This window comes from Cydia strobilella, chromosome Z (genome assembly GCF_947568885.1).
Source record: "Cydia strobilella chromosome Z, ilCydStro3.1, whole genome shotgun sequence".
Taxonomy (NCBI): domain Eukaryota; kingdom Metazoa; phylum Arthropoda; class Insecta; order Lepidoptera; family Tortricidae; genus Cydia; species Cydia strobilella.
Window position 1 is genome coordinate 11,570,301 of NC_086068.1, and position 13,602 is coordinate 11,583,902.

Below are 13,602 nucleotides of genomic sequence, written 5' to 3' on the forward strand. Positions count from 1 at the left end.
AATCATTTGATGGGGATTTTGCATTACTAATAAAGATACTGGTGCATTTATTAAATGTCGAAAATTTAAGATCTAGTCTTTTTTAAGCGTACCTAGGCTAATATTACTCACAAAGAATAACAGTATCTTAATGTCACACGGCACAACCTGGTTAGAAGTGTTAGAACTTATTAGTCGATCTTTTTCTTGTAAAATAAAACTAACAGTTAGTTTTGTCTAGATTTAGATTAGTTTTGTGCCCACTAGAGTCAGCGTGTTAGACATGAGGTGGCGAGACACAAGCCTGATGGCATCAGTACGTGCTGAATGCTGACGTAATTCAAGGAACAGGCTGCTGTCGTAAAACATTGTAGTACATTAACTTGGATGACGGCATTGCATATATACGGCTTGCTTCTTGCTTAGTGAAAACCTACGTAACTAGAGAAGAAATAATTTAAGTAAAGATAACAATTCTATAAGATGTGTAATATGAGCAGTGTCGATAGAGATAGAGCAGTTCGATACAGTACATGTTATACTTTATTAGCTTTTTCATACATTTTAGATGACCAGATGTCGATGTTTTTTTATGGGAAAGACAAAAAAATTATCGAGATTTCGCGATTGGTCACATTCTAAAACACCCCGTAGATTGAGTTATATTTAAAATGGGCTTAGGTACCTATTAAGCGAGATCAAGAACCTAACCACTTCTAGATAAACGTATTTAAGTTTTTACGCGATTAATTTCCGTGTTATTACTTTAAAATTATGAGTGAAAATCGTGTTAGTTTAAATCAATACACTTCTACCTATAGATGTCCTAAGTTACACGAATACTCCTAACACGAATATAAACAAAAACACAGTGATTTTGTAAATAGGCCAATGAGGCTAGCTACCAGATAAACTTAGGTAAACACAGGGGCGTATTTACCCTAGGGCCAAGGGGGCCATGGCCCGGGGCGGCAGGCTGCGGGGGGCGGCGCAGGCCGCCGCTGGCTTTCAGTTTCGGGTGCCTCAGTGGCGCCCCAAAAAAAAATTTTTTTGTGGTGTTACTGCCACTGCTATACTTACTATTCGTTGTCTATTGCTAGTAGTCACATCAAATTTTTTACAGCGCGTTTGCGCCCCTTTTCATTCTACCTTAATTCTTTACCCACGTCGGATTGTGGACGAGTTCTCATGATGTCGCCCTGTGACATCGCTCTTCACATCGCCCTTAGGCCGCGGGCTTCCGTTAATGCTTTTTGGCCCTGGTCTGCAACAAACGCCGTAGGTCGCGTCCGGCGTGACGCTGTACGCGACGTACGAATGCTTACTATGGAAATGCACTATAGCGGTCTCTCTCACACGCCAGACGCCGCGGCGGCGTACGGCGTTTGTTGCAGACCAGGGCCTATCGCTGCATGCTTGACGTCGGCATAACGCCGTGAGCGACGTCTAGACGCCGACCATTGCGTCACAGTCGCTATACTTCCTACGGTAAATAAAGGCATCGTGTACGACGTCCGTACCTCTGTGTGGCGCACGGCGTCCAGATGCTGACGCCGACGTCAACCGAAAACCGTACACTATTAACTTGCTATTAACACTATAATTATTGAGTATAGAATTCAAAGGCGACGAAGGAGTTGGCGAACGGGTCAGTCGGAGCCTAGCCCAAAAAACAAAGCGCGTTCTTTTAGTGGGTAGGTACTAAATTTCGCATCATTCATTTAGTGGTAAATTACTCAGCAAAACACTGATAAATATAAGCAAATATCATATTGAAAGAGAACTTATAATACCTTGTGGTATTGAATAAAATTAGAGTTCGGACACGACACGACATGGTTAGTTGTTTCAAAGGTGAACCGCAAGGCAGGAGACCGAGATACTGGACAGCAGAGCCCGAAGGGAAACATAAGGTGTATAGTTCAAAAACAAACGGACGGATCGCAAGCAGGGTATTGAACTAACGACCCTAGGATGCCGAAGGGACGAGCGCACCACGTAAGGCCGAGATGCTGCAGAGCCGCTATTATAGGTACGACCCAATTTACAATGTTATTACTAGTGGCTCTGTGAGCTGTAGACCTCGCGTTAAGCTTAGAAAATGTAAAAGTGAAAAATACATAGTTCGTTGAGTCGTTATCACAGTCAACTCATAATGGTCTTAACGCCATATAGATAGACGCTTTTGGCGCTTTTAAGTCCTTTATGCCAATTTCCGCATTTTGAAAAATTTCCTAAAACTGGATCGACAAAAAAATCTATTTAATAATCATAGAATCTGGTCACAATTTTTTACGAGAATTGATTAAGAATTGCGACCTGGCCTTAAAACCTTACCCTTCAGAAAAATTATGGCGGACTAAAAGGTCCGGTTGCGAGCCCTGAAAAGCTTAAAAGTCGCGCTTTTCAGAAGACCCGAAGCATTCCTGAATTTCCAGCAATTCGCGCCTTCGTTTTAATTTGAGCGAACGCCAAAGGTCGAGTAGCAGGAGAGCCGAGATTACATTGGTTCCAAGTTCCAAGCCAATTTCAATAGCTCTCCTCTCCTCCAGCTCGGTCTTCGACCTCGTATGGACGCTCTTAATGCCACTCTTTGGTGTCACTTTAACGTGGTCATTGTTCCAATCCCAAACATTGATTTTTTCCACCTCGACCTTTGGCTTTGCGCGGAAGAGCGCCGCAATTGGAGATCCGGGACTTTAGGACTATGCATAGCTCGTCTTGGCCATAGGTTTTTGTCCCAGCTCAGCTCCACTGAAGCTTTCCCTTTAAGTCTCTTGGGCCCGCAGAAAACTTTAATCATATTCGTAGTCTTCCAGGCTCCCTTAGACATGACCAGTGCTTTAAGCTCTGTTCTTCTGCAGTTCGGCCTTCAGCCTCACAGGGCAGCACACCGCTATCGGACGCTCCGAGTCTCCGGCCTTATGCAGAGCTCGGCCGTCGGCCTCGCTCACAATTGGCTATAGGTTGGATTCCAAGATCTCCAAGCTCTGCAGAAAGGCACTGAGAAAAAATTATGCTTTTGTGTTTGTTTCATGGGTCATGGGGGGGCGGCAGAGGCCCAATGGCCCGGGGCGCCAAATATGTAAATACGCCTCTGGGTAAACATACGTGCTTAACTTTTTAAAATATTAATTGGCATTTCCAGATTGTGGAAAAATGTACTTGCAGTTGACTGCAAAATCGTTAGTTGAGACAAAATGAATGTTGATACCAATAGGTTTCATAAGCCCGCCGGGCGATAAGACCGCCTGTTGTTACCTCTATCCAATTATGTTTGTTTATATTTCTGTGCGTTTATTGTAAACTATGTGAGGTGTGCAATAAAGAGTATTGTATTGTATGGTATTGTATTGTTTCATATTCATACAGGATCAAAAGCTTCTTTACAAAAAGTTATGATATTCCATCAGAACATAAAAGTGGAGATGTAAGTCAAGTCCAAGTCAAATAATTGAGATCTAAAGGTTCCGTTGATAAACTGATAAGATTTTTTTGATTAGACCAGCAAACCAATTTTTTTTTAAGTTTATAGTAGTTACCTATGTTTAACTTTACAATATAACTATACAAACTATAACAGAACCTTGCGTATATCATAAGTTAAATAACCAAATATAAGATAACTTGTATGTGAAAGTCCTTGCGATAGCGATAAATAAATAATTCTATTCGCGATAAGTAAAACCGAGAGTTTGACACAGATTGCACCAAAGCATCAGGTGTCGATTAAGCGCCAGCTTATCCAAACATCGTGCGGTTCATTGCCACTGAACTGGCATTAATCTGCAAAAAGAGTCACAATCGGGGTACATGACCCGTGACCACATACGATTTTCACTCTTACTACCATCTGATATAATGGGTATCAACGTTCATCAGGTCGGATCATTAAGGCGGGATTTCGCGCGATGATTTTATATCAAATAATTATACGTACTGTCGATTACGTTAGCACGTTCACTTTTATTTTTGAGAGGATGTTTCCGGTGTGTCCAGTTGTGTATTGCATAAGGCCCTGCGCCCACTCGGCGGCGAGCTTGCGACCTCTTTCCGGCGACGGGAGGCTGCCCTCTGACATAACTCATGGAAAATACCGCCAATGTATGATCCATACAGTATTTATAGGTATATTGTGTTATTTGTGATGTGGGTAATGCCGAAGAAGTTAACTTACCGCTATGTGGTTGATGCCGATTAAAGCTTCGATATTTGTGACAAGGAGGAAAGGCAATAAAATAACCCCAAAACTGGGTCGATAAACGCTTGAAAGTATTTTTATGCCATCACATACAAGACAATATATGTTATAAGTAAGATGACGATAAAAAGCATATGGTATTTTTTGCAAACAAACAATGTGAGCACTAGACGCGCAGAATGAATAGAAAGTGTTTCAGTCTCGGGGCAGTGCACTTGTTTCGAGTGAGGAAGTAAGGAAACGCCGATAAACATGGCTTTGACTCCGGCACAACCAGTTTTGCTAGTACATTCTTCAATAGACCGCTGGAAAAATCCAATAGGCGTTGAAAAGTGAGTCCGTTTATGGATACCAATATAAGTAGATTGTAAATTAGCTTACTCGGCCGGTGCTTCAGGCATGTAGCTTTTCAACGTCTATGATTGATTGCAGGACTGCATAATCGAGCAGTGCCCTTAACGGCTGATGGGTAAGACTAATTAGAGATCGATGTACGAGCGCAAAGGTGTTGGTGCCTAGTTGAATAGGGTCAGCAGTGCACTGCGCAGACTGCGCTGGCCTCTTACGATGGCTTGCGAAACCGGAATAATATGTAAGCAGAATGCTTGTAATTAGATACAGAACTTTTATTTATTAGGCACTTACGACATATTCTGCTAGCTTTCTTCCGCGTTTTATCTTACTAAGACAATCTAGTTATGTTAGGTTACAAAATAAAAATACCTACTATTTTATTTATGCGGTGCATATTAAATACTGCCACTTTCTGTAATCTCATTAGCAAGCCCATATATATCATAGTAATTACCTACGCTTTTACTATACTTGTTATTAATAATTCATCCCCTAAAGTCTAAGATGTTTTGACTTATTTATACCTTATTACTATTACCAATTATATTCTACTAATCTACTTACTCATAGTCAACTTAAGGTCATTTTCGATGTAATTAAAACGACTACCTACGACGCGTATTCTTTAGGTAATAAATTTATACGATACGAACGGTCACCTCCGGCCGCGTGGTCCGACAGTGTTATTCGAAATATCGACCGAATAGGTAGGAATTTTAATTTCTCGCTGTTCGACCACTCGGACTATAAGAAATTTTATATTCCACTAAGTTCGTCCATCAAACACCTAGGAATTCTAAAATTCCACTTAGTTCGAACTACGATGAAATGTAAAATTCCACTTAGTTCGTCAAAATTTCAAGAAACTAAGACTTCACATACACATACACCATACATAAAGGTTTTCTGGAAGAGATCGCTAAAAAGCAAAACTTTCCTTTGAACCATACGACGGAAGCGAGTTTGAACCGAGATTAATATTTAAATGCACTTGATAGGTGCTATAAGTAGGTATAATTTTAATTAAAAATTAATTTAAAAAAAATTGTGCTTGAATTTTATACTTACGGCTTTATGCCAGGCTTCGGGGGCTATCAAATATTACGTAACGCAAATTTCGAAGACGTGTTCGTGTACACCCCTCTACCTACCTAAAAGTTACGCAAACCATTTTTAAAAAAAGTCACAATAATGTTCAGCAAAGTATGATTATAATTTAAGAAATGAGCGAGCGTGTATGAAGAATGTCATGCGAAAAAGGTAGGTACTTATGTCAGGAATTCAGGATCGTAGCAAGTGGAAATCCGTGGTCTCTGCATACCACTCCGGGAAATAGGAGTGATTATGTATGTATGTATTTTATTTAATAAAAAAAAAGTAACGTAACGCCTAATAAGAGTCAGAGAGAGAGAGAGTGATACTTAAAGGTCCCCGGCAAGCTCTGTTCTCCATACAAACGTAGTTACGCTCTTATTTTAAAACGAGTAGCTAATTTGCTCTGAAACTTTGTATGTACTTACAATAGGATAAGGTATATCCTTGTTTGTAATTAGTTTATGTAGCTTCAGATACCGTAGATTAAAAAAAACAGCGAATTTAAGTTTTTCTTACAAAACTTGTTTTTGCTCTATTTCGTTTGTTGTATAAACTGGAGCTATATAAACTAATTACAGACCTAGATATACCTCATGTAATTTTAGGTGCAAAGTTTCATTACAATCCAACACGTAGTTTTAAAATAAGAACTATTTATTAGTAATTATTTTTGCATTGGTGTCTTCGTTTTTAGGCTTCCGTAGTCGACTAGGAACCCTTAGTTCCTCCATGTCTGTCTGTCTATCCGCCCGTCAGTCCGGTTATTCCCAATATTTACCTACTTTTTGACACATTACAGGTAATTTTTTACTTCAACCCTATAATGTTAGGTGTCGTTAGAACGAAGAGGTCTTCATTGGGTCTTCAGATTAAATAAACAATGCAGTCCAAAGAGTAGGTAACCAATACGATGTTACCAAAGATAGACATAACTTCGTAATAGATGGATACAGTATAAGGAAAAAACGTGCATCGAAAATCAAGAAAATTTTATTCTCAATCAGATGGCGCCACTACCTTTGGCCTACTCTCGTATATATGGCGTTGACGGTTTCGTTTGTTATTTAATAATTTTAACGCATATCAGTGAAAGAACATGGGTTAAAATAATATAAAAATAATCAATGCAAATATTGCAAATAAAAAATCATTTATCCATATATAAATAAATTTTTTGATATTTTTATTTTTAGTTTTAATCGTGTGTCGATAGATGGCAGTGAATTTACTGTGGTTACAAAATTTACTATGACAGTACCGCTCTATCCTATTATATCCTCTTTGGTTGTTACAAACTAATAAACTAAAAGATAGGTACAAGTAGCACTATGGTAGCACGACAGTAGCGTTTGACAACGGACAAGTAAATAAATTTTGTCAGGTAGACCTGTCATTTTTATGCTTATGTCATCCAGTTCTATGGACAAAATGCACAAATAAAACCAAATTTATATAGCCATTGGCTCTTAAACCGGAGTCAATGGCTAACTCAGAACTACGGTTTCCTTATAGACCCGAAAGTGTATCGAGAACATTAACTGATTCTGCATTAGTACGACAGCTACTTTTTAGGGCGTTTCTCTTGATCGCGGTATGCATCGTGACAGTGACAATCAAACCTCGGATACGGGACATACCTCATGGAAAACTATTATGTGACTATAAACAACCTCGCCGCGTCTCCACCTTTTCCAATTGGACCATGGCGCTCCTTACCATCTTTGAGCCACTCGCAATTTTCTGGCTGTTATCGAAAGACTTCGGGGACAGCGTAGAAATTTTTCTAATGTGGTCGCAGTCCATATCAATCACCGCTGCGATCACGGAGTTTCTAAAGCTAACCGTTGGCAGACCTCGCCCGGATTTTTACTATCGGTGCTTCCCTCATGGAATGGCCCAAACAAATCTGCAATGCACGGGTAAATTGCGAGACATAATGGATGGCAGGAAATCTTTTCCAAGCGGGCATACCGGTCTCTCGTTCGCCTCTCTTGGCATGGTAAGCCTGTTTATGTACCGGAGGAGTATAGTGTTATATGAAGAGCAGAGCCGGGCTTCGCAGCTGTGGTGCTACTCAATGCCCTTGATGACAGCGTCCGCTATAGGGGTCAGTCGGTGTTTCGATAACCACCACCACTGGGAGGATGTGCTCGTCGGAGCTATCATCGGTTTCTCAACGTCGTGTTTCTGCTACCGGTCTGATTACGATTGGTGCGATGTCGGTATTCCGTGTTAGGTATCTATGATATGTTAAGTACCTACATCCACGCGTCCCCCTTCCCTTACTTGTATTCGCACGATTTATTAATTAACATTTATTGTACCTATACATTCGATGCTAAAATATTGTATTCATTTTATTATTGCACAGCTAAGTAAAAAAAAGGGTTTAGGATTGTGACCCTTCGGGTACGGTGATGTCCAAAATCAACGTTTGAATAGGGGACTGGTTGACATAATATAATTTCATTAGGCCTTTTAATTAAAAAAAAATTTTTTTTTTTGATTTGGATCTTTTGCCAGGGCTGGGCGAGGCAATAATGTACAAAGCAGCAAAAGCAGCTAAGCGGGTGCGTTGCAGGCGGGTTCACACGCTCTTGCTCTCTAAATAGTATAATAACGATATGAAATAAAACTATGGAAACGGATTACACCCCGACGTTATAATCCGTTTCCATAGTTTATTTTATGAGTAACTATTGCGGTAACCACAGATTAATAATTATAATAACTATATGTTCCGTTCATTTTCAACAGCTGGCCCTCTTGGCAAGGTCTGCTACTGACTATACCTAGGTATACTATTTGCCACGCTATTTGAACTAACAACACGTTCACACTGTTACTTAAAAGTAGTAGATATACCTCATTGCTCATTGAGGATTGGTTAAAGGAAAAATGAACATACATACATACCGGTCAAAATCATAACCCTCCTACCCTACTTTTGGGTTGTTGTAGTAGGGTAATTATGAGGTAAAAATACAGTCAAATACTACATTTACCATGTTGTACATACCTACTAAATAATTAAAAACAACTTACAATGCTTACACATATATGTTTATTATCATTTTAGAATATTTATGTTCATAACACAGTACACCAAGGAACTTTTATATATAAAAAGTATATCATATTAATATAATACAATTGTAAACGTTAAAAATGTACTTAAGAAAAATAACAGATCACTATAAAGTCCGACCGGCAGCGAGATAGCGAAGTAACGGCTCTATATTTTGCGTATACTCGTATTTGTACGGGTAGACCCCGAGTATATAAAAGAAATGTTAGCGGGCGGGGGAAATGTTAAAATAAATGTGAAAGAAAAAGTGACCAAGGCCTCGCTCGTGGGTCGCTAGCTCGGAATCACATGGATGATTCAGTTAAAAGGTCGAACCATACTGTTCTACCTTAGGAATGGCCAGGGGGCGCCATAAGCCGTAAGAAGTGCATATATACTTGGAAAATTTCGACCTATGCCGCCATGGCCCGGTGGCCGAACGGCACAGGCACCTGCCGCGATAGCAGAGGACGCTGGTTCGATTCCAGCCTGTGGTACTGGAGGCCTTGGTCACTTTTTCTTAGTATATGACATTTATTTCAGTTTATAATTTATATAGTAGTGTTTCTACATGAAATAAAAATACTTCTAATAAGTATAAAAATCACTCAATCAATCGCTCGCAACGCAAAATATAAATCTCGATCGTCGCTAATCTCATATCGTTTATCAGCAGTGGTGACTGCGAGAATTTGATACGTTTATATCTTCATAAGGGGTTTATTAATGCTTTTTCTCTGGTCGTAACAGACAAACATTCACAATTGTAATTAAGCTTTGAAAGCGTATGTAAGCCAGAGATAATTGCTGAATTAATTTCCCACGTACCTAACTATAACGGCACATGCCTAATTTAAAATACGGCAGCCGCAGTGAAATGAAAGCACCTCGAAAACCATTATCATGCTAGGTTGACTTACCTAGCATGATATTTGTTTTCGAAGTGGTGCTTGTAAGCACAGTTTAATGTACAGTGTAAGCATTTTTACATTATCAAGTATTATTACTATTATTAGCGCTATGAGTATAGTAACATTAAACCATTAGCATAACGTTTTTGCGGTTTACTACTTGCGAACTAATACATTTTTTACGTCACAAATATTTCTAGTTAGGGGATTGACATGCCTATCAATTAAAATAAATTAATAAGATCTATTAGTCTACCATTTACCAGGCCGCGAAGAACAAGCGTGTTTTATAAGTACTTTATATAGGTTTGCAACCGTATTGAACGTCTTGTGCAAAATGTATTTACAAAAGTCGGATATGTTCCTGTAAACCAGAAAAAACGTGGGATACGGTAATCCCATTGCCTGTCTGAGTAATGAACAGCCATATTCAATTTAGTGTAATTGTATTCTTTACCAGGCAAAGGGTGATATGCCACCCACCTAGTATATCATTTAAGAGGACAAGTTTTTAAAGGGAGCTTTTAAGACTACGCAAATTCCCTAGTTATAGGTTGAACACAATAAGATTTTTATTACATGATACGACAAGACAACTAACCGGGCTATGGGCGGAATAGTTCCTCCTCTCCGTGGTTCCGACATAGTCAAACTCTAACAAGGCAATGGGATAATGTCATCCCACATTCAAATTCTGTCATATTACAAAAATGCATGAATGTGTAGCAAAGTATGAGATTAGATATCCTTACAAAACTCAAAATCTACAAAATATCAAAAATTTGTCCGACCTATCTGCTTTTAATTCTCTGAAATTATGTAGTGTTCGGTTTTCGTCATAAACCATCGAAATTACTGGTCAAGTGAATTCAAACGACTGCCAAATAAACATTATTGCCTAGCCTGTTGTGAATGAAGATAATAAAATAATATTTTCAGGGATCGATATAATGTTTCGTAGATTTGAAGCTAAAACCTGACAAACGCTTGAACTGGCCAAAATTTGGGCACATAAAATTAGTAAGATTACAAATATGTAAATAGAAAACTAAGGTCTACTGGAGCGAAATTGAATCCATTTCTATAGAATCCATCGTCTAACACTTAACACGCTCAAATACGTTAAAAATTATCAAACGTTTTTGTACCCTACATTTTGCACACAAATTTCATTTAGCACCACTATTTTGGGAGCAGATAAGCTCTTGCTAGCTCTTAATCCAGAGATGGGCTTTATTGGAATAGATTTTAATCTGAATAATCATTCAAATAAATTTTCAAATGAAATGGTTAACGATTTATTCGTAATTTAATTGTAAGAAAAATATTTAAGTTTTTTGGCTTATTCCATTCAAATAAACAACACAAATAATAACATTAATAACACGTTCAACGACTTGTTTTTCCTGTATTTGTATTTGTTCTGACACATTAAAGATTGTTAATAAACAAAGGATTAGCGTGAACAATGAATTACTCAACACAGTTATTAACTTTACATAAAATATAATATATAAAAGAGTGAAAAAACAACCATTTTCTTATGTTGTTTGCTTCAGAGCGAACAACGCATAATTTATATTTATCAGTAACTATTTAGTTCCATTGCACATCACAGTTGTCAAATCTTTCTAAACCGAGATAAGTAAGGTATTCCAATAAACAATTATTCGTAGCAATTCATTCGCGAATAAATTATTCCACGAATAATTTTATTCATTATCCGATAATTTTATTAGTCATTTGCGAATAATTATGTTATTCTTATTCGTTAGTCATTCAAACAAAAATTTTGCCCATCTCTGTCTTAATCTAACTTGACTTCACTTTTTATGCATAAAATTGGGGTATTTGTACCTTTTTTGCAACATAATAAAACATAAAACATAGGTTTCGATCTTTGTGTAAAAACGCTGTGTTCCTAGTTTCCTTTTTTTCTCATTTCAATCGTGTTTTTCTGCTTTGTGGCCCTTATTTCACCACGGTGACAGGTGTCGACATCATTGTTACTGACGTCTCAAGCCTCCATAGGCTACGGTAACCGCTTACCATCGGACGGGCGGTGTGCTTGTTTGCCACCAACATTTTAAATTTAAAAAAAAAAAACTCCATTATATCGCCAATAAATAGTACTTATTTTGCGAAGCTAAAGACAATTGTCACATGTGACACACTGCTTTTCACATCACCTATGAGGAAATTACCTATGTATTATGTTTCAAAATATTATTTAAGCTAAATAAAAATTATGCAAAAAAAAAATCTAATAATGTCCTAGAACAGAAAAGTGCCGCTTTGATCCCTCCTAGCAGGGAAGAAAAAGCCCTTCTCCGAATAGGTGATGTGAAAAAACAATTTTCAGAAGAAATTATTTTTGTAACTAGAAAATACAGGTATAACAAATATCTGTCAACCATAAACTAAACGTAAGTGTGATACAAAAATAAGTACGTTATTGAAAGCCCAAGCCTGCGAAAATGTTGAGATAACAAATAAATGCTACACATTCGAGCCATGGGCTTGCCGGTAAAAAATAATCTTATAATAGGTACGCAAATGCATTTCATTACAATTAATGATATTGTCAGAGATTAGAATCCGTTTCATTAAATCTAGTAACATATCCTTTATTCACAACATTAATTCACTTACATTATGTTAGAATTTACAATTATTGTACTTTTAATGATACAGTTAGTACTTGTTACCAACAGTTTTAATTGAGATTTGCTACAACTAAGGTACAGTAATCGTGTATAAATACATAAATAATACTAGTATTTACGGAATGCATGTACATAATTTCATAATGGGGTTGGCAACTGTCAAAGGTTTGCAGATGGCGCAATCATAGCTTGCCCCTTGTTCTTTGAGATTTGACTTAAAGGGCTGGCCTGCCCTGGCATTCAAAAGACAAAAGTTTGACACAATTCTAGGGATTGACAGGGCAAGCTATGCTGGCGCCATCTGCTAAACACTTCGACCGGCCATCCCCATTGTAAAGGAGGTATCCACGGATATAACTTATTATGCAATGTTTCTCTGCAGACTAAATTCATTTTAAAGCAACAAACACAGTCACAAAACAGAAGCTGGTTTTCAAGAGAGATACATATACGAACACAAGTAATTGCCTATCAAATCATGATGTAATGAGATATAAAATCACAAAGATGAAGACTGTAGTATGGGCATGGATTTAGGAATTTTTTTCTTATATTGTCCTTTATAAAAACTAAAAGCTTTTAGCAACAGATATCGTTTTTTAGAGAGTAAATAGTCACTCAGATCAGGATCTTTCCTTCGCATTAGTGAAAACAATTTACATGATGCAATTTCGTTATCTACCTAGGTACAATTATTCAGTCAGTATTAACAATTTACAAGCAATACTCATATACAATCTTTAAAAGGTATTCCAGGAATGTAACAATGCTGTGAATCGAGTTAAATCGATGATGTTTCTAACTCTACTAAAATCACGTGATTCGGTTGTTCCACCGATGGTGGTTTGTACCTAATGAAAGATTAACGTTTTTTTTGTTTACATTATTTTAGGATCCGTAAGGCATATACAGACACCTTGTTACATGAAGGCAAGCTTGTAATAATGAAACACACTTATTGTTACAACGCACTTCCTTCCTTATAAAGTGCAGTCTTCCTTACCACTTCTCCTCTCGTTCTAAGGCGCCCGAACAGTTTGTCCTGATTTGTCGCGGGCTACAGTAGCCAACCCCGTGGCCTTTTCTTGTGCATTGTATTTCCAGGGCTTCCGGTACGTCTTAGGGGCTTCTCATCACGTGACCGGCTTTCAGTAAGCTTATCTGTGATGGGCGCAACTTTATAACGACCTCTGATGTATATCGTTTCGTATTTTATCGAGTCTTGTTACGCCTGCTGCTCATCTCAGCATCTTCATCTCTGCAACATATATGTATTTTCTGTTCTCGTGCCTTTTTTATAGCCCTTAGCGGCATTCGACTTACATTAAT

At 38.0% G+C, this 13,602-nt stretch overlaps 1 protein-coding gene across 1 annotated transcript in view; it reads left to right on the plus strand.

Annotated features, from left to right (window-relative positions):
- The window catches only part of LOC134754416 (triosephosphate isomerase), a 279,469-nt gene that overhangs the window by 236,361 nt on the left and 29,506 nt on the right, over positions 1-13,602 (plus strand). The window lies entirely within an intron of this gene.